Source organism: Leptonotus elevatus, chromosome 13 (genome assembly GCF_054856555.1).
Source record: "Leptonotus elevatus isolate MCC_2025b chromosome 13, RoL_Lele_1.0, whole genome shotgun sequence".
Classification (NCBI taxonomy): domain Eukaryota; kingdom Metazoa; phylum Chordata; class Actinopteri; order Syngnathiformes; family Syngnathidae; genus Leptonotus; species Leptonotus elevatus.
The window spans coordinates 4,943,740-4,965,878 of NC_141251.1; the positions used below are offsets into that span (position 1 = coordinate 4,943,740).

The window sequence follows — 22,139 nt, forward strand, 5'->3', positions numbered from 1 at the left end:
AGCAGAAAAAGTACTCACACTCTTTACTAAAGCTATCTATCTATCTGTCTATCTATCTGTCTGTCTATTATATGTTTGAAAATAATTACTGAATAATTGATGAAAACATACAAAGTCTCAGAACACTTTTCAGCTTTACTTATTTATTTTGCGCTGCGTGGACCACTTTGGAGTCAGTTTTTTTTGTTTATAGTAAAATGATCACATTCATTCTTAACTAGCAGATTTTTTCATTAATGTTTATTGGAATACATTCATGTAAGTTGCTGCAGTGTACTACTTTAGTGATACAAATGTAGTCACTAATCATGTTCACAATGCTGTTACCATGGCAACTTGCCCCCAAACAGCAGAGAAAGGATAGGAAGATCTGGTAGATACGTTGTGTGAGTTTATACATACTAATATTTCAACTGATGCTAATTTATTTTGAAATAAATGCATTTTTTTTCACCACAGTACTGTAGCCATTGTTGCCAGTATGAGGAGCACGTCTATGCATCTACTGTGGAGAGCAAAGCAGTGGCCTGGTATGTTACGTTCATCTTTGTCTTCATTTTATGCAACAGGTTAGAATAATGGCAATGCAATCAATGGTTGGATGTCTCTTATTTTCATGACTGACTACTGGGAAAAATGAGGAAGAAAAGTGAGGAGGAAAGAAAAGTGTAATTATTGACTTCTATCTCTACCCTATTTGTTTACCAGAGGACATCCTGCTGGGATCACCTGACACCTTGCTCACACTGTTTGTCTGACTAACAAAAACAAGTCACTAGAGGAAATAATCATTCATCTACAATGAAAGTCATCGTTAATTACATTCCTTCCTTGGTACGAACCACGGTGTGCACTCACTTGACTGTTATGATGTTTAAAGCAGCCTTCAATATGACATGATTGAAACAAATCATCACGTCTCTCTATGAGGATAACTGGGCATGAATAATTCATATTGTTGGAGTGTAATCAGCGAACGTAACGAGCAAACATCATTCACTACTCGTGTGGTATTTAATCAAATGTTGTGCTTTCTTGGAAGTTTTTAAGTTCAGTTGAAGATCATGCAGCGATGACAGCAAAATAAAAAACACACATACTTGAATGAAGCGTGTAAATGGGGGGGGGGTAGACAAAGATCTGGTCTCGCTCACCTCCTTGCGGACACTTTTCCGCTTTTCTGGACAACCTCTGTGGAGAGTTTTTTTTTTAAATTATTCAAAAGTGACGTAAATGAATGCAACTCTAAGAAGTTTCTCAGCACCATTATCCCTGCCAACCCGCACAGAATTAATCACACACACATACACAATCACACTTAGGGGGAGATTTGGGGGAGTGACAGATCGAAGGATTGTGTCACTGGCTGACCATTCCAGGAAACAGAGTGTAGTCTGGTGGGTGGGTGGAGCAGATACAATGACATATGACTTGATGTAATGAAAAGCAGAGCTCGCACCCCTCCAGAGCGACGTGACCACTCAAACCTGAGATACCTTGGCTCCCTCCCATCAAAATCGCATACGAGCTTGTCAGTCAACCGACACACGCAGATGTAGAACATCCTCCCTCCCAGCCGTCTGCGCATTCTTGCTGACCATTTGACGTTTTCAGCGAGGTCGTTCTGTCTCGGAGCCATCGACCAGATGTCAAGCGTTCTTCGTAGACGTCTCTTTCTTACAGATTAGCACAGAAATCAGATATCGACGTCTTGAGTCCGCCCTTTGCCTTGTCGCAAAACTAGCGCTTGAAATAACCTCCAAATAAAGTCAAGCAAACGCTAAAGGCCTGTTCAATCATGCTATGCTGTTGATCTAGGGCAGGGTCAGTCCACCCAGGTTACTCCCTGGACAGATAACATCTATTTGTGCAATAAATGAGATTTTGCACTTACGGCTGATGAAAATCCATGTTTGCAGGCATGAAAAGGATTTCCGTATTGTTATTAGACTAGTTTAGATTCAACCCCCCCCCCCAACAACCCCCCCCCCCCCCCCCCCGCTTAGATTACTCTACTATGGAGCCTTTTGAATAGTGGCTGGTTAGTCGTCACTAACTCCCGTGATTCTGGCCCGTCGCTTGTGACTTTCTGCTTTGCTTTTACTAGCTTGTTTTAATTTTTAAAAAATTTTTTTACTAGCTCCTTATGCTAGCCGCTCGTTAGCCACTCCAGCCTATGGCTCCAACTATCTCCCGCGAACCACTCTTGTTTGCTGCTCTGGCTAATTCCGGCTTACTCGGCCTTTCACTGCCGTCGTTCGCCGAAATGTTCGTTTGCTCTTGCAAAATAATAATTGGTGGTAGGCTTGCAAAATGTGGTCTCTCTGAGCCACCGTATTGTGCGTGCTTCTTCGTGCTTCGAATGCTATTCCTTGACCACTAGATGGCGCTAGGGATTGCACACTGGGTCTTTAATCATGTTTTCATGCATTTTTCATGGATCGTACCTTTTGGAAGCCCACTACTATTAGCCTCTGGCTAGCGGAAATCATGGGAAGTGATGACTATGTTAAACTTGTGAAGTCATTTGTTGTTCATTCATGTTTTGTGTTTTCTTCCCTTTCCATTCCAAATCTAAATCAAACAATGACCTTATGCTGCATTCGAGGACGGTCGGAAGTCTGATATATCAGAGTTGTTTTTTTCCCAGTTCCGACCTGAAAGCATTCAAGGCGAAAGTAAACAACAAAAATGGCGGGTAGTGATAAATTGTTTTTTATTTTGGCCCTCAAAACTCATTTTGACCGCCAGCAAACTTACCTTCTCGCAATTTTGTTTAATTTTTTGTTTGTATCTTATTTCATAAGCATTCCATAGAGTTCAGTAGTTCACCATATAATTTCATGCAGGGAGATATAGCGGCATACTGTCACGTACGTTGTGTTACGTGAAGTTATGGCGAATATTTATGAATGAAGAAAGCTATCTAGTTTTCTACTCAAGTAAATTGTGTTTTACCATTTACGGTCTGTGTTGACGTCACTTATAGTCTGTCAGTGAAGTTGGGGTCCTTTATTTTTCCGACTTCGCAAGTGGGATTTCCGAATTCAAGGGGGCGTTCCCGTACACACTTCCTGTTTTGAACTTGGAAAAGTCTGACTTCCGACCATCCTCGAATTCAGCATTAGAACTAATCTACCGTACATACCGAACTGTGAACTTTGGCATGCTGGTTTATTGGTGAATGCCAGCTCAATCTTGTCTGGTTGGAAAAAAAAGTCCACAAACAACCAAGTGGAGAGGGTTATAAATGTTTTCAGAGTATTCAATGATGTCATCTTGTTAGAAATCCCATAAGATGCTGCCATTTAAAACATCATAGCAAACAATCAGAGAAGGACTTCGAAGCAATTTTCTTTAAGCCGACCTGTTTGGATCTGATTTAAACAATCCAAACTAGATGTTAAGATGTGTCAGTGTGTGGGATAAAGTAGAAATAACAAAACTGGCCCGAGTTGGCAGGCCCTCAACATTAAATTTCATATCTAATAGTGTGTCAAGGTAAGGGGCCCAAGGGGTTTGCACAGCCCCTGAGCCTACACACAGAGGGGCCTTTCATGAATCCAGCCGCGAGTCAAAGAGATGAGCGCAGAGGGGTATCACAACGAGGTTGCACTCCGCGCTTAAGGAAGACGTCAAATGTCAACTAACATTCCAGTTAATGCTGTGTAATAGCCACAAGATAACCATTGTATGTCTTGAGAGCAAGTCGTAAACACAGCCAAAAAGACTTTATCTTGTGATGATTCATTTGCCGCGAAACAGAGAAGCTTTGTCCAACATCTCCATCAGCAGTGTTGTCATGGCAACGGGGCTCTCATTTGAAGCCAAGTGGGTTGCTTATTAGTGCATAAGTGAAAAAAGACAAGATCGCATCTTATGTTCTCAGGGGTGAAAAATAATAACATGAGGGTACCTTGGATGACTTTGCTGGCAACATTTGGTCTCACTGCCCCCTTGGAACTAGAGGCCTAAAGGTATGCCAGAAATCACGATTCGGTATGTTCTAAGTGTCATGATGGAATGTAAGTGGAGGAGGGATGGTGGACCCAAATGCAGGGAAACAGGAATCAAGTGCAATGCGCGGTACTTTTATTAACCATAGGGAGAAAGGTGAGCAGACAACCATGACTGGACGGGACGTGAGTAGACTGGTCGCCATGGCTGGAACGAATGTGACATGACAGGATCTGATTTGCCTTGCCTTGCCTTGACTTGACTTGACTTGACGTGGAGTGGCTCTGACTTGGCTGGGGCTATTATGGCTTCTTGGCTGTGACGAGGACGACTTAGAATAATAAGGAATAATAAGATAGTTGTTTATCAAGTAGTGTGTGGCTAGAACGCGAAGCAGTTAAACGTCAATCCCTCACCTAATACGTGTGGGAAATCAATACGCCGACACTAAGTGAGCCTTTCAACTAAAGCATGATAAACGTCAAACTTGTTCGGGATTTTGAGCAATTTTCTGCAGTTATCGTTCCCCATACCAGCTGCCTCGTACATCTGGACAAGATCACGCAGAGCTTATTTTACCTTTGAGTATGACTCGCCGGGCGTTTTGCTATTCAGAGGATGAAAGTGATGTAAACACACACAGCTGGGCGCAGACGTCTTAAAAAACACAAGTAAAAGCCACAGCGTGCGGGCGGGATGTCGCTGCTGCATCGCCTTCCCCACGTTGCTTTCTAGGAGTATTGTAATTGTAAGTGGCACATCAGCATGAAGCCAAACTCAAAAGCCTTATGCAGCGACCTTGCCGGAAAAGTTGGATGACGCTGGAAAAGTTTTACCTTTTTGTTGTCGTTTTATTTCATACAAAACAATGCTACTGTTTTGACAAGTTCCCACTCAAGATATCTGACGCGACGTTCTATAAATGTGCACTGGCACAGCGGGGGCGTGCGGCAGCTACAGAGGCCACTTTGAACCTGAAACAATTTACATTGTTACAGTTGGATCTGTGCCTTTCGGGCGTGCAACGACACATGCACCTAATCAGACACACGCACACACACTTTGCAGTGGTGTGGAAAGAGACAGGCTTTGTTTATTTAAGAAAGGGAGTTGGCTGCAGTCTCAGCTGCGGTTGTGTTTGGATGGCCTCCATGCTGTGGAGATCCAGCTGTGAATGTGTGTGTGGTTCACTATAATTATGCTGTACTGTACAAGTCTGGTTAACCAAAAACTGCCTCGGTATGTATGTTCACACTTCTACGTCTGGCTCATTTTTGCAACGGAGTAAGCACTGGAGGTTTAATTTGCTTGCGATAAAAAAAGCCATTCATCATAAAATTCATTAAGCGGGGGAGGTGATGATTGGCTAGTGATAAAATTTCATCGAACATAAAATGAGTAATTTAAAAATGAAGCGTTCAGAGTACAAACTTGCCAGGAAGAGTCTTTCGCAATGTTCAGGTCGTGGCCCGTGATTTTTTTTTTTCTTTCTTTCACTGTAATAGCTCATGCAGCTCACATCGCCAGGCACGCATATGATGAAATCCCGCTCTCGGCCCCCGGTCCCACATCTAAAGTCAACAAATGCGTTTTTGAGGTAATGTTTCTGCAGGATGACATTAATAGAAAGCAGCTGTTGGAGACCTCAGCAGCTGGAATCGCATGGCAGCTAAGCAATGGAGACGTGCGATAATGACGTTCGCCATTAAGTCATACTGCAAACATATATGCTTTGAAACAAAAACATGCTGCGAGATATATAATCAATAGTCAAGATAACAAAAAAAAGCAACGAGCTTTGAAAGTTACAAAACATGATCGTAGACTTCCATAATGCGTCCTACTGGACATTGCCAGAGCATTTATTGTATTGGTAGATTACCATAAAAAATAAGTTGTTGAACAGAGCAACTAAGTCCTAATAATAAAGTTAACAAGAGTTTCCTTCCTGTTGTGCTTCCATTGCATAAATATCAACTTTATTATTATTATTATTACTTCGCTTGAGCCCAGGAAGAAAGCATAAAATTTTAATGCGGATCTAATCTACAAACCACATTACTTTTTATCATTTCAATATCATATTACGAGGCAGAATTTGAAGGCAGATAATGTTAGAGCGCAATTCGAAAGCTGTCTTATGCTACCTAAAATTTTATATTTTTTGCCAGTTTTTTTTCTCTTTTCGCAGCATGCTACATATAGCACTGCTTTGATCCAATTACAGAAACCGCATTACTTTTTATCGTTAGCTACGTCCCAAGTCAGGGGCTGCATCCTCAGGAGACTACATATGAAGGCCAATAATACAATAGCGGTGCATAAATTCTATCACAATTTGAAAGCTCCTTCATAATTATGCATCTCTACTGTCCTTCATAGCCACTATCCTAAATGTAATTATTGTGTTTTTGCTGTAGCAGTGTACACATATACAGATTTTTGTACTACGGAGCCCCATAAATGACTTGGGGGGAAAAAATAAGATATTATAAATATACCCATTGATTGCAAGGGTGAAAATGTGTGTCGGTATGTGTGTATCCCGCTTTATTTGATAATGTAATGCCTGATGGGTTGAAGTTTATGGGGAAAACTTTGCTCCCCAAAACATATAAAAATGTTCTATTTTACATATTGCCGTGGTCCCAAAAACGTATTTATACATTAAAAAATTCTTCTTTTTTTTTAAATGCTAGAGCATACAGAAGGCTTTGATGCAGCCTCTGACCTGAAGAGGTCGCTTAAAGCAATGGTAGTTTTTACAAAAAACGACCAGCAGGTGGCAGCAGAGTATAAGAGATCAACCAGGGCCATGTTGCAATAAGCTCTTTTCCCCAGTGTTTTGAACAAATTTGTGAATAATGACGAAACTTAACTGTATTGTAATGCTATTTGCTGCAAAACGTAAACCGATAGAAATATACTTTTTTTTCCTGATGAAAGAAAATCTTTCTTTTGGTAGGTTCCATGTTTTTATAGCAATAGAACACAATATTCTGTGGGCCTTGCAAAATCAGTCAAAATCAGGTAAAAACAGGAGCCAAGGGGGTTGCTTCAGTGAAAATGGCTGAGAGTGAATGATCGAGGTAAGCAATGCTAATGTGTAGCCACCTACTGCTACTTATGGGTATCATCCCAGTTAATAAGAGTTTTGTAGCCGAAGCCGAACCTACATTGTAAAATTGTCCAATCAGATTTCACCATCTCTGTGTTGCCATGTAAAATAATCTTCCCAGAGCCTTTAGAAATAGTAGTGCTGGTTAATGTAACTTAAACTGTATATTGGTAATGAGACTACTTATTTAATCATTAGGATTTAAAATTCATCCACACAAGGCCACAGTGCTAGCCCTTGTTGATATCAGCATTTTTTTGCCCTCTGATTGGTTGTTCAGAGCAAAAACGCATGAATGCGTTTAATAGTCAGCATCTCTGATGAGTACATTTGTATTTTATTTAAAGTTTTTCTTACATTTGTGTCATCTTATTAGAGAGAACTTGTTGTACTCCAGATGACCTTCGTGGCAGTTTGTGTTGTTACATTGCATTTATTTTTTGTATAGTACTGATTGATGGTTTCTATAATTGCAATGTGATAGTAGTGGATTTAAGTCAGGTTTGTCCCCATTGAAGGGAGGCCCACATAAAAACAATATTCAATATCAACCCTCCCCCACACACTCCAAATAATCACTTCATATCCAACAAACCCTCCCCCCTTGTTGCGTTCCGATAAAGCCAGGATACAATTTACCCCATTGCCGGTGGTTGTGCACGTCTACTGAAGGAGAACTCAGCACGTCAAGACTCCCACGATTCCCGCCGGTCACGAGATAGCTGTTTACATGATCACTTTGATGAGGGTCACAGGGCTCCCCTGATGAGCGCCAATTGCGGCGGCGCCTGTCATGTTCCTGCACTCCCTCAGCTCTTCTGTGACGGCGGCTGCCTTTTTTCACAGCAAGCCAAGTAAACTTGTCAGAGGAGTTTCTGCAGATTGGGGCTGGGGATTGCGGGGGCGGGCCGGGAGGAATTGGACTATCCACTTCCACTGACACACCCGCTGAATTACAAGTGATTGGAAACAGTCTGGTAAATGTATTTTTCAAAATTGAAATGGCGTTCTGTGTTTTTCGCCGCAAAATGGAGCAGAATGCATCTCCATTTTGCAGCGGAAGAAGAGGGGACAGCATGCTTGCTATATCGCCTCCCTCCCACACACTCTCCTGTGAGCAGAACAGGCTGCTCTGCCTCGGCTCTCAACTACCTGAACACTTGAAGCGTCTGCACAATGCACACCGTTGCCGTGACGATGAATGCGGGCAAACAATTGCACCACCGTCTTCTTTATGTTGTGTTTTTGTGGTAATTACAGGGCTTTGTGAGTGTATATACACAACGTATATGAGAGCTATTCTAAGCAATATGCATCCATCCATTTTCTTGCGTGTCTTAGTAGGGTTAGGATGAGCCTGAGCCTATCCCAGCCGGCTTTGGGCAAGAGGCGGGGCACACCAGGGACTGGTGGCTAGACTGTACCCGTTGGTGGAAATGAGCCTTTAGATTCTGATCTGGTTTCTTTGGTGAATGCCAGCAAGGCACGTACAGTATAAACAAACAAGCATTCACCTCACATTCACGCTAATGGGACAGTTTAGAGCAGGGGTGGGAAAACTTTTATGCTCAAGGACCACACGAAATATTACAGATGGACCAGGTTATTTATAAATAAGGTCAAATAAAATAAATTTAAATTGTGTTATAATTATATTTTTAAGTAATTATATGTTAATTAATTAACCCAATATTTGACAATTGAAATAAATGCAATATTAAATGCATATAAAAATATTTGTTTGACTAACATTTGAGTTGCAATATTGACAATAAAGAAGTAAAAAATTTTTTTATATGAGTTAAATATTGCGTATATATATATATAAATTTTATGAAAAAGGTGCTAAATTATTGCAACAAATATTCCAGGTCTATTAAGTATGTATTTGAAGTTCCTGTACAGTGGACCCCCTTTATTCAAGTGCTAAACAAGTAATAGCAAAAATCTGCATATAACTGTATGACTGATGACCATTATAAAGCAATGTTGGGGAAAAAAAGTTTTTTTTAAACCTCAAGAATTCTTGAAAAAACTAAGCTAAACATCCAACAAGCTGAGTGTTGGCTAACAAAAATAAATGAATAAATATTTTTTTTTATTTAAAAAAAATCCGCGAATCCGCAATAGCCAAACTACAAGTATGTGGGGAACATATCGTAATTTGTTTCCAAATACATGATACATGTTTGAAGATAGGGTAATTGCTGACAACATGTCCAATGGCTGAGAACTATGTAGTCGTGAATTATGGAGCTATAGCATTAAATAGTTTTTCTGTTTTTCCTGACTCTTTTTGGCCGGAGGCTCGAGTTGCTGCTCCAAAAACTTAAGCAGCCCAATGACGTTGTTGGCCAGCTAGTGTGCAGTCACATTATGTCATATGACGCTAACATGCATTTTGTTTGGAATGTGAGAGACAGCTGGAGAACATGCAAACTCCACATTGCAAAGCTCAGATTCGAACCCCAGACTTCAAAACTGTGAGCCAGACATTCTAACCACTATCCATTGTGCTGCTTGTGGTGCGTACATGTTTAAATCTGCTTTTGGGAGCCCACTAATGAGTTAAATTTAGATGTGAACCCCCGCCCAACACCCCCATCTCACTCATCTGTTGTTGTTGACGTCTTTGCACAGCCTGATAAAACATTCATTTCCTGAGTGTTCTGCAGTCGTGGAGCCACGCCTGTCGTTCGCGGACATCCTCTCTAAAGCCCAATTCACCCGGTCAAGGTCAAAGGTAACAGTCACACGAGGACAAGTTATTAAAATAAACATGAGAAGGTCAGATATCTCCTTCCTCATGCACATGACATGTTCCCATCCCATACAGTTCGTGTACAGGACCTGACCCGCATATGTAACTTTTGCTGCTCAATACTGCCATCTAGTGACATAACAAGATGTCTCCCTTTTCTCTTGTCAACTGCTGCTTCAAACGCTTCTGTGCTCTCTCTGTGCTCTCTCTTGTTCATTTCATCAAGCTGAGGCAGAGGCAGCTATCTGGAAAGATCAAGAAAATAACGAGTTGTGTGGGGGAAGTGTCACTCTGTTGGCTGGTAGCTCTGGGCCCCTCAGATTTCGTGCATCAGATTTGGGACAAATCATGTTCTTTCCAGTGATGAGTTGTCAGCGACTTAACTGCTGCAGGGACATGTTAGGAGTGAGTGCAATTACAGGTACAAGTTGGTCAGTTTTGATTCATAGCATGTTCCATCCTCTCAAATACTTTTTAGTTTAATACCTCAGCCAACAAGGTTAGCTTTAATTAATATTTTTGTTTTGATTTTGTTAAACATTTTTAGAGGATATTGGCAAAAGAGGAGCTCAATTAATTTTGATTCCAATTCGTCAATCTTTTGTTTTTGTTTTTTTGTGATGTTGTCCATTTTCTGAACCATTTTAGCTGTAAGGGTGGAGATTGTTGCCCGATTTTGTAATTTCCAACCACCAAATTTTTTATACTGTTTACACCAAGTTGTACATGTTGGCTGTATCATGGCCACTTTTGGCCAATTGAAACTCATGATTTTTTTAAAGTCCTTGTTATTTACTCTATTGAATCAACCAATTTGCGTAAATTATGCTTCATTATAGGGACCTAACACAGATTATTATAAAAAAAAAAAAATTACGTTTTCTACCAGATTGCATATTTCATACAATTTTGTACAGGGGAACGATTTTATGTAATCTTTAGTTTTCAAAAGTGACGTTCTATTTAATATTGCATTTGTGCAATAACAAGCAGAACAGTCCACCCGTTTTGAGCCAGGCACGTCTTCCGATTGGCATTCTAGTTGAATATGCATGCTAGCTTCAAAGTTCCATTTCCCAAAACGGATCAAACAGCACGGAAATCTACACAAGATACGACACCATATCAAAAAATGTATATATTATACAATAGATGGTTACCGGGGTTCAGAGAAACTGCCTGCTTTTTTTGCAGATCCAAAGTTTTCCTATCAGAACCTTGACAGGTTGAGGATTTGTGTTCACAGCAACGCTGGCACTTTCAAATAGATTTGAGATTCCCCTTCTGGATGTACCGTACTCGATTCATAAAATTTAAATATGAACACTTTCTCAAAGAGCCAGGGATCGTCTTTAGGTCGCGGAGAAAAGTAGCGACATGATCACAAAAATTGCCTACAAGGAAGCATCCTGTTAAGGTGTGTTGATGGAACAGATGGGACAAAGAGAAGGCGACAACTCCTCAGCGCTTTTTTGCCTGACATTGACTTTAATTAAGATGCATGCTACGTGAAATGACCTTGAGATGTGTAAATTAAATTTCAGACTTGTCTGTAGGCTGAACTGTCAGAGGAATAGATGGTACTTACTGTAAGTATGCGGTGCAAGCTAAGTGTCTCAAAAGTCGTACAATTTGGAGTTCAACCAAACCTTGGGGGGGGGGGACTATACTGGATATAGAATTTATTGTAAAATGAGCTGGAGCCTATCCCAGTTGGCTCTTGGCTAGAGGCAGGGTACACTCATGACTCGGCGCCAACCAATTGCAGGGCACATTTAGACAACCAACCATCCACTCACATTCACACCCTATAGGCAATTTAAATTTCTTAGTTAACCCAACTTTTATGTTTTTTTAAGCCGGAGTTTGTTGAGAAAAACTCAAATGAGTTTTGCCAAGCAGAAAATATCGCAAAGGCCTTCATGTTCCGTCTGGCATTAATGTTATTTTTGTTTTATTAAAGGCTTATTTTAAACTTGGATGACATTTCAGAATGTTAAAATATTGTAGACTAGAGTTAATAAAGATTTTATGAGGGAGACTTTTGGAGCCTGACAAAAATGAATGAGATTTTAAATATCGATGTGTTCGTCCATTTTTCTGGACTGATTATCCTGTTCAGGGTCACTGTGAGCTGGAGCTTAGCCCAGCAGACCTCAGACAAAAGGCAGACTACATCCTCGACTGGTCGCCGGTCATTCACAGGGTACAAAGAGACAAATAACCACCGTCACTGTGGGGGCTGAACTCAAGCTGCTAGTGCAGAAATCAAAGCAAAAAATCGACCAAATGATGGCGAGTATCTCGACAAACTCACAAGTTGGGTCACTTTCAAATAATTCCCACACTGCCAGCACACTAGACAGGCTTAGTGAACCACTGCACCACCAGTGACTTACACTTAAAAAAAATGTTTTGTAAAATGCTTTTTTAAATTCAAAAAATGTCAACCAGCATCCTGCAGCAGTGTGTGTGCTGAGTTTAATAGGTTCTGCTGTCCTGTAAAGTAGACTAAAAAGAGTTGGGTCAAAAATAAACCTATTATGGGTCAAAAATGGACAGATCCTCTACTTGGGTAAATTTGACCCAACATTGTGTCAAAAATTGGGGTCATTTTGTATATATAACGACCCATAAAGTTGGGTCTGCCCCTCTACTTGTGTCAATTTGACTCAACTTTGAGTCAAATAATGGGTCTTTTATTTATTTATTTATTTATTTATTTTATTACTAAAACAACCCAGGAAGTTGGGTCAGATCTTCTACTTGGATCAACTTGACCCAACTTTGGGCAAAATAATTTATTCATTTTGTATATAACGACCGATAAAGTTGGGTCAGCGCCTCTACTTGGGTTAATTTGACCCAAAGGTAAAAAATTGGGTAATTTTGTATAAAACAACCTAGAAAGTTGGGTCAAATTGAACCTCACAGTGGCTCGGCCCATTTTTGATCCATAATTGGGTTACTTTTAACCCAACTATTTTTAGAGTGTAGAGTGGCAACAATGTGTAACGTGCAAGACCATTAAAATGAAAGAGAAGTGCACTGCAAAGCTTATTCTTCCAAATCTTTTTGAAGGCGTCTGGACTTGTGACAGCGACTTGTCAGATGCAATGGCGTCAAAGCTGACACACAAGCAATCATAAACTGCGAAGAAGGCCTCACATGTGCACAGCGCGCCACCTCAAGGCGGATTATCTAATAGCTGCTGGCACAGACGGTGTAGGACAAATGAGCTGCCTCTTGTCAAGATGCCAGTTGCTGCTTTTCGTGTTTTTGGCACAGACACAAGCGTGCACCTCCACTGCTGCTCCTGAGCGCGCAGCCCGGGCTGCTTGTAAATAAATCAGAGATTCTCCCTTGCGGCGCTTTTGCTCTTCTGTATTCCGAAGCCTTCGCAGCGTGCAGTTCCTGTGTGGTTCTCGCGGTTGCTTTTGGCGTCGCTGCCGCCAACTGACACATTTATATTGGATCCAAATGTTAATCAGTCTCCCTTTATTGAATCTCACCATCCGCTGAGCTCGCCCCGGTGAAAGGAGAGTGGCGTTGCAAAATAAAGTCCAGCTGGATGAGGACAGGTGTGCTCACAGTGCTCCTTCAGGCACAATGCAATTTACTGGCATGGCTTGCTAAACTAGGAAACTGTCAAAGTGTGTCCGCGCTTCGCTAATCGCTAATTAGCAGTGAGGAGACCCAGTTAAAAGTTGCAACTGACGAAGAAGCGGCGCCCTTCTCTCCATCTCCGACGTCAAAATCAGCAAGGGGGTCCTGCTGTGAATTTGTTCATGATCATTGAATATGATTGAAATTAGGAAGCGGTACAGTTAATAATGGCATGAATCAAAATGGTGAAAGCTTGTTTAAACGTGGTGAGGAATGACAAAGAACAGATGGATTTTACCTGAGAATCCTAAGAATAAGAATTTGTATGTTGAATATCATTCAAAATGGACAGGATTATTGCTTTGAACTACAGTGAACCCCTGCTATATTGCACAGCATATGTTCATGACCCATTCACAATAGCTGAAGATCCACCATATCAAGAGACCGTATAACAAAAAAAGTTTGTTTCTGAAAAGATTCCCAATCAATAAATGTACTTCTTCTTAGACCCTCGTACCCCCACGTAGGGCATAGGTCCCCAATGAGGTTCCTCCACAGCTCTCGTTCCTCGGCCAGGGCCTCAGTCTTGTTACAGGAAAGACCCAGTTGCCGAACTTCCACTTTAGTGCAAGACGGGTTATGTTGTGGTGGTTTCCGAAGGTTTCCAATTTTTTCAAGTTGCTAAAAATAACACCTGGGGCGACTTTGGCTCAGTGAAGGAGCTAGACACCCAAAGAGCAGCTTTCAAAGACTACTCTGACAACTACTATTATCCTTGACGGCAGGTGTCAAAGCTCAGCTTCCCCTCTTTATAGTTCCCATGATTCCCACTCCACTCTGAAAAGGGCTCGTTGTAATTGCTCCACATGAGGCAGTCACGTTTGTCTCTGCACTGTATGCCGGATCTATCAGTGACAAGTGAATTAATTCAGTCTCTTAATACTATTAAAACCTGAGAATGGGCGCCATGGTTGATTGAGGCTTTCTCATCAATAACGTTATACGTTATATGAAAGATTGTTTGGTCAGCCTTATCCTTACAACTTTCTCCTTGATGTCTAAAAAATGTCATCACAAAAAAAAAAAATGGTCTGGATGACCATGTCTTCCTGTGTGAAGACCACAAAACTGCACCACTGACTTCCAGAAATCAGCATGCGGTCCTGATATCTTTTTCACAGACTGTGTATGCTTTCTGTGACATGTACAGTCCACCGACATGACTCAAGGCCACTTGACCTCAACGAGCCTGAACACTGGATGTCCGTTTGGATCAAACACTCTTGCGTAAGTGGATGAGGCTATCCATAGGGCATCAGGATGGATGAGGAACTTGCACGAGTAATGATTAGCATCCATCACCGCGCTGTGCTCCTTGACTGCGGCAGGCTCCAGGTGAAGCCGACTTCTGCATGTCTGATGTCTGGGTCTGAAAACCCTCCTGGCAAGAACTCTTAGTTGAACTCTCTTCCCTGGTGTCGCAGACGTCTCTGAATTTTGTTGTTCTTATGCAAGGCTGTCTGAGCCGATGCCACTCACTGTCTGTAGGAACACTTTTTTTATTGTCTCTTTTTCAGTCTTGCGGGCCATCTCTAGTTTTGAAGGATATCATGTGATGTGTTGGTCGTGTTTTAAGACAGAGGAAAAGGCAGAGGGATCAAGCTTGTGCTCAGAGAGTGGCAGTTGTGGGGGTCCAGTTGGGGATGCTGCCATCTTATAAGAAATGACACTTCTCGTCATGAACAGTGCCAAATAGGGAGTCAGCTAGTATTGTATGTTGGGTAATAGCCATAGTTCAATCACTTTACCACTCCGCAATGACAGTTTCGAACTAGAAGTCGATGAGTTGGCGATCGTATTTTACAATTAACGACACAGATGCCTCCCTTAAAGCAACGGGTGGTGGTTCCGTGCATTAAACTAGCAGCAGTGCCGCAGCCGCGTGGAAATGTTTGGGCAAGCACTTCTTCCTCCTTCCAGTCACCTCACGCATCAAATAATTGTATTAAAGTCTGGCAGGGGTGGCAAATCCAGGTCCAGAAAGTAAAAACCCTGCCACCGTTTGGCTTTAGCCCCTTGTGCTAGATCGATAGCTCCTTGACAGGTAGACGAGCACTCGGGGAGCTAGCTAGGGAGCTCACTAGCTAGTACCTGGGGCTAAAGCTAAACTGTGGCAGGGTTTTTACTTTCTGGACCTGGATATGTGACCTCTGAAGTCAGGGGTTTGACTTTGCCAATCCAGAGTGTGAATCCTCCTTCTCTGAAGCCATTCCTTTAGCATTCCTGGAGTGCTTTAGGTAATTGTCTAGTTGCTAACCTATTTCCGTCCTATAGCTTCACCTCTGTGACTACTGGCAGGAATTTCTGGTCAAGAATTTCTTGATTTGCCTGAGAATTCATGTCTCATTAGAGGACATGGTGTGGGTCCAAACGCATCCACCATGCTTCACTGTTGGGAGGTTCTTTTCTTCATATGACGTGTTGGACATTCTGCAAATTTTATTTTCGACTTGTCTGCCTAGATAATGGACTTTCCCAAGACTTCTGGTTTGCACAAGTACTCCCTGGCAAAGTTAAAAGGTGCAGCTTGGCTTTTTGTCAAAGTAGTAGAGGCTTCTTTCTACCAACCCCTTTCATGACTGTCGTGGCTATTTCTTTTTTGTCTGATTGTAGACACATGCAAATGTGTCCCAGATGCTACCAGAAAGGTCTGCAGCACTATAGAGGTGATTTGTGGATTGACCTTAACATGATTTATTATTTCTTTTGGTGATCATTTTGATGGGTGCCCACTTCTAGACAGCGTTGCTGTCATGTTGAAGCCCCTCCGTTTGTAAATGATTTGTCTTCCAGCGGATGGATGGAGCTGGAATCTTTTGAGAATTGTCTCATAGCACTGCACAGATGGATGGCACTGTCAATAGCCTGCTTCTTTGTTTCCTCGGCTGTCTCCTTTGCTCTTGGCATTTTTGATTCGTTCTGGACCACAGTGAGTTTTGTTGCTTTCCTCTGTCTTTTTATTAGTACAGAGTCACCATTTAATTGGTCTGCTTAAATTATTAAATAACCAATTACATTTTTAGCCTGTAATACCCACTTGAAAAATGACATCATTGATTAGTTAACGCCGACTCGACTATTATCACCTTAGCAACTGCAAAAATCAGTGATTCAACGCCTAACAGTAACAATACAAACCTCACTCTTCTGATAAGTTATTTTTAACCACGGTCGGGCAGTGAAAGAACACGTTTTTTTTTTTTTTTTTAATTGAACGATGAACACATCTGTAGATATAACGTAATCTACTTAAACAGGACGGTTACCATGCTTCTAATGTTATGCCACCGCTGCTATGTCTCTGTGCAGCTGTGCACTGGAGGAACAGAAGTGTGAAATATCTGAGAGTAGTGAGCCGTTTGGTCGAGAAGCGCTGCCACCTGATTGCACATCGCGGTGCCGGCTACACGTACACTGGCAGCTCTCAAATTCCACAGGATGAGAATCCCCGAGTACAACCTGTTATAATACATCTGTGTTAGGAGAACAGAAACCATTGCACAAATAACAGGTGCCGTGAGTAAATATAAGCAATGCGTAAACAGATGACAAATGACAAATAATTATGCAAATTGTCCACGACGTTTTTGTCCTTTTTCGATCAAACCCTTGGCTGTTATTGCATCTCTTGTCTGTTTATATCACTGACAGTAACAATATTGTACAATAAGATAAGTCATTCTTCTGCTCGGGTCAGATAAAGAAGTCAGGTGAAGTGGGTTGCTTCAGTGAAAATGGCTGGGAGTGAACGAGTTAATAATGTCAAACAACCCTGTTAGGTAGTTTTACCTTCATTTGGGCTGAGCTGGAGAAATACGTTTCATACATATTTGATGTTAATGGCAGTGATATAAACAGATAGGAGATGAATTTCGTTGGAGAACAAAATTAAATATGAATGATTCTAAGTTCCTATTGGCATACTAATAATGAGAAATTTAGTATATATACATTCTTTAACATTAATAAAGAGTAATATAAAGATTGCCAATGTTAGCCAAATGACTTTTTTTTTCTTTTCTTCCCCTAACTTCAGTCCGTGGGTGTGAATTGACAGATGTAAATTTCCAAAATATAAATACTTATACAGTACACTGAAGCATACTTTAATACAGGGTTTTTCCTGGCTCAAATTGAGGCAGAGGTGGTATCACCCTGACTATGATGGGCGACTACCGATACCAGGTATCGGTGCCAATACCAGTCTTATTTTAAATGGTACTGGTATCGGTCACCGCCGCAGGTATTATGGGCCGCCCTCCTTGCAGCCATTATTACGATCAGGGACTAGAAATTCGAAATTATATGAATACAAAGTTGCCATGAATTTTTTAAATGTTTTAAACTACAGTCATAAAAAATCATTCACTAGTACATATTAAATTGTAAATATAGTTCAGCGTTGTTGTAAAACACCATTATGTTTATGGTATATACAGTGTTTTTATCACTTTGCTGATAGCCAGAGCGTGCCACCTCTGCCTCGCAACCAGGAAATGGGCATGTGCAACGGTTGCTCCATGATCTGTTTCTTCTTCGGTTGTTGCTTCAGGTCTTTCCGTTGCACTACTGTTGATATAGCGCCTCCATAATGGCGCAACACTGCAACTGCAGTTAAAATGCATTCCTGCCGTGTTGAGTGATATCAGTGGCTCATGCAAATTAGGTGGAGGTGGGCGCCTCTGAATTTTGTACACGGGAAAAACTCTGCTTTAATAATATGAAATTATTAAGACAGAACCATTACCGAAAAGGAATATGTTGATGTGAAGTTTGGAGGGGATAAATAGCCAATAATGTGCGCATGCATTTCATGATTAGCCTCACTTCTAACTCACTCAAAATAAATGTGTTATCGCAAACTGTAAGAACTCAGAACTCTGAAGGAAATGTCATTTCTACTTCACCGCATACTTGTCAAAGCAGGTGAATTGATTAGTAGTGTCACATATGCACATGGCATGTCTCATAAAATCTTAATGTAAACAATTTGTTTCACAGGAAATTGAACTGAACCTGCTTGAACCCGAAGCACACGGATCGAACAGTAACCCCTGTTGAGTGCTTGTTTGAAAATGATATTAACATATGATTAGAATTCAAAACACTTATCACAGAAACACCAGGGAAATACAATGATAAAAATAAGATAAAATAATCACAGTGTTAGCCACTCAAGTAACACCAACAAATGTAAACGGCATGCTAACCATGCTAGTGTGTAGCTAATGTCAGAAATTTGAATTTGAAACTGACCGTCATAGGTATGAATATGAATATAATTTGGCACACAGGTTGAAGCCTTTGTCCTTCCTGGCAGCTGACATGGATGAATTTTCTTGAGTGTATGAAATCGAGCTTACTAAGTGAGTACAATAGAAGTGCATAAATTGGAAAAATACTCACACAAATACAAAATGAAAACACTCACAAGGAGCATGGAGCAGTTGCTAAAAGAACCACATGGTAAACAGCTAATCCAAACTGGAGTCACAGCTCCTGACATCACTCACTAGGCCACACCCCTTAAAGGCACACGTCGTCATAAAAATACCACAGTGTGTATGATTTTTTACTTAGACTTAATGTCTTTAAATTATCTTATATTTGTTATGATTATATTTTACTATACGGTGCTATTTTGCTTTATTCCAAAAATGTAACAAAGAAAATTACGGTAGGTGTTTAAGGGGATTAGAACAGATGAAGGACATTTCAGTATTTGTAAACTAAGGTACAAACTGAGTCACAGAGCAAATTCAATTTAAAAGTTAAATTACCACTATAGATGTGTGCTAGTGTGTTGAAAATACAAATATTGTTTTTAAGAATACAGAATCTTTGCTACTGGCGCTAGCAACTTGAATCCTTACTTCGAACTAGCAAAAAAAGTTAAATAAATAAAAAAGACTTCGGAAAAAGCACCTGTATTGGTAATAGTTTTTGCTCTGTCGTGCATGTGGCATGTAGATTAATTACACTCTAATTTGTCAATGTTGTTTCTAAACAGTGCTTTAATGAACATTTGTCAAGAATATTCAATTACATTAATTCCGAGTCAGTTACTAACAAAAGTCCTCTCAAAGCACTTTCCGTATGACGTAAGTCACCCACACTGAGAAAGCAGAACGCACAGAACCAAGCAACCAAAATGGGATTCATTACCTGCGTGCCCCAGATTACACAGCATTATGATCCCGCTGCTGAAATTGTACTAATGCTTGTTGCAGATATCGGGTCATTTCCTGCCGCACTGCCATTAGAGAGACAAAAATAGTCCATCACTTTATTTTAAATAATTACGCTTCATCAGCTGGGACATTACCAATAGGCTTTGACAGATTTCCTCAGGAGAACTCCGGGCACTTTTCCTTACTTTGGTGCTTCGCGTTAGCCCGGGTTTGAACTTTGCCCTCAAAAAAGCTTTTCATTTCATCACCCGCGTCACGTCACACGTGGGAGACGACCTTCAAGCGCACAGCTACACAAACACAATCTCCTGCATTATAGAGCGAGCAGGCACACTGTTTGGGGAGCCACGGGTATCTCCTGGGGTGTCTCCAAAACGTAATTACCCAAAGAACAAAAGGTTCAGGTGGATATCCGAGGCGGGGTCTCACGGAGTGCATAGTCTCAGTTGAGTTGAGAATACACACTTCGATTTAAAAAGAAACATAACACCAACGTCGCTTTTTAATTGTCATGTTCGTCTGCACTGCGTCTGCCATGTTCACCGTATGATTAGGTATGTTTTTGGATCACTGGCTGATGATGTTTAACCTCTGTTTTTGTCTTGTCAAAGAACCCAATGCTCCTCTTGGTGAACTTTTTCCCCCCCCATTCATTTTTCAAGGACAGCTGGCATCCAAACTGTAGCCCGGGGGCTATTTGCGGCCCACCATTCATTTTTCAGCGGCCCGCGGCATAAACGAAAAATGACATTTGATACAGCCCGCAAGGCTTGAAGTGGAGCAGAGTGAGAAGTCAGGGTGTCAAAGAAATCGGTGCCACTACTACAAATAAATTGGTTGGAAAAAGGTTTTCTAGATATGCAAATATTTGCAATACAAATCAATTACTCATGACTAAAATAATGAAAATAATAATGTGGTGAATAAGAATAACTCCATTTTAGAAGCAAAGATAGTTTCTTACATTTTCTGCTCTGTGTCGAGGTCTGATTTATGGATATTAAAGATTCTTAAGTACCTGTTTAAAAAATGGTCATCTTACTACATTTTCCTCTTGTTGTGGTTCTGAATGTGAAGATGGTTGTTAAGTCTTTTGGCCACTCCAAATTCTTGAAAATCTTATAAACTATTTTCCTTATCACTTTTAATAGAAAGCTTTTATGAAGCAGGTTTTAAACAAAAACTAGAAAATATAAAGAATTGCTTGATTTATTGATTTTAGTGCATTTAGTAATTAAAGCCACACAATTTCAAAGCGGCCCTTTTTCTGTAGGCGGCCCTCAAATGAAAAAGTTTGGACACCCATTAAACTAAAAAATGCCTTATATTCATACAGAATAAAAACATAATTTGTTGTATGTTTTTATTCTGTATGAAATAAAGATACTGTGTTGATAACTGAATGCACGGTTGAGGTCTGTTATTTAAAAAAAGGACGCGTGGGGCTAAAATATTCTAGATCAATAGTTCCCGCCTTGAGCCACGGATAAACTGTTTGATAATTGTTTTTGTTTTATGTGGATATAATTCAACTGACCAGTGTAGGTACATAATAGAAACAAATGATTAAATATTCAACTCATTATTATACCGTTATGATGAACTTAGTTTTTGCATCTTTGTGTAATCTTTTATTTTCCTAAAAAAAAAAAAAATCCAAAGGCTTGTCTTTTATTGCCGGCATTTACCTGTTTGAAGTTCAGCTCAATGCTGTTTGGAATTGTTCCTCACAGTTGGAGGTGAACCTCATAAACAAACAGCAAAACAAAAAGAAGAAGAATATCCGGCAATAAATATAGCATCTTAAATGCTTTTAAGCTGACTCTCTCTCTATTTCTCATATGCGTGGTGTATACGGGGGACTTACTACTGCCTCTAGAGCATGTAAGAAAAAAAACGCGAGACTACGCAGAAAACCAGTATGACAAGGAGTTGCCTACATACCCAGTTTCTGCCTTCACCATGTTTGAGCTATGATGTAGTATGCTTTGGATTGTGAGCCTTTTCCCTACGTTTTAAATCTCATCATAAAAGTAGCATTAAATAACTTTTCAGCCTTAATAAAATATTTTAATAACTCTTCTGATAAAACATCGACTTAAAACTAGTTGAATGTTACCTTTGCCATGGCCTGAGGGGGTTGGCATCATTTTTACTGGCACTAAGCAACTTTGAGGAGGATGGTAGGAACACTGCCACACAAAAAAACTACAAATGTGCTGACTGCTTTATGGCATACGTCACTTTTAGCAACCTCTTTTAGCCATTCGTTACAAAGATGGAAATCAATTTGAATGTTGGCGCACGATTACCGCTTTCCTGGCTGATGCTACAAAAAAACTTAAAAGTTTTGTCTGAGGAGACAAAAAAGAAAAATGAAAAAGGGAAGCTACCCAGATAAAAGGACAGTCAAGGATCAACACTGGCCCGGCTTTCACTGGCT

The 22,139-nt window shown here is 40.6% G+C and overlaps 1 protein-coding gene across 1 annotated transcript in view; it reads left to right on the forward strand.

Annotated features, from left to right (window-relative positions):
• LOC147163558 (VPS10 domain-containing receptor SorCS1-like) overlaps positions 1-22,139 on the forward strand; it is a 120,930-nt gene that overhangs the window by 256 nt on the left and 98,535 nt on the right. The window contains exon 2 of the mRNA XM_086092535.1: positions 460-530. The gene's annotated coding sequence lies outside the window, so the exon portion shown is untranslated. The remainder of the gene's footprint in view (positions 1-459; positions 531-22,139) is intronic.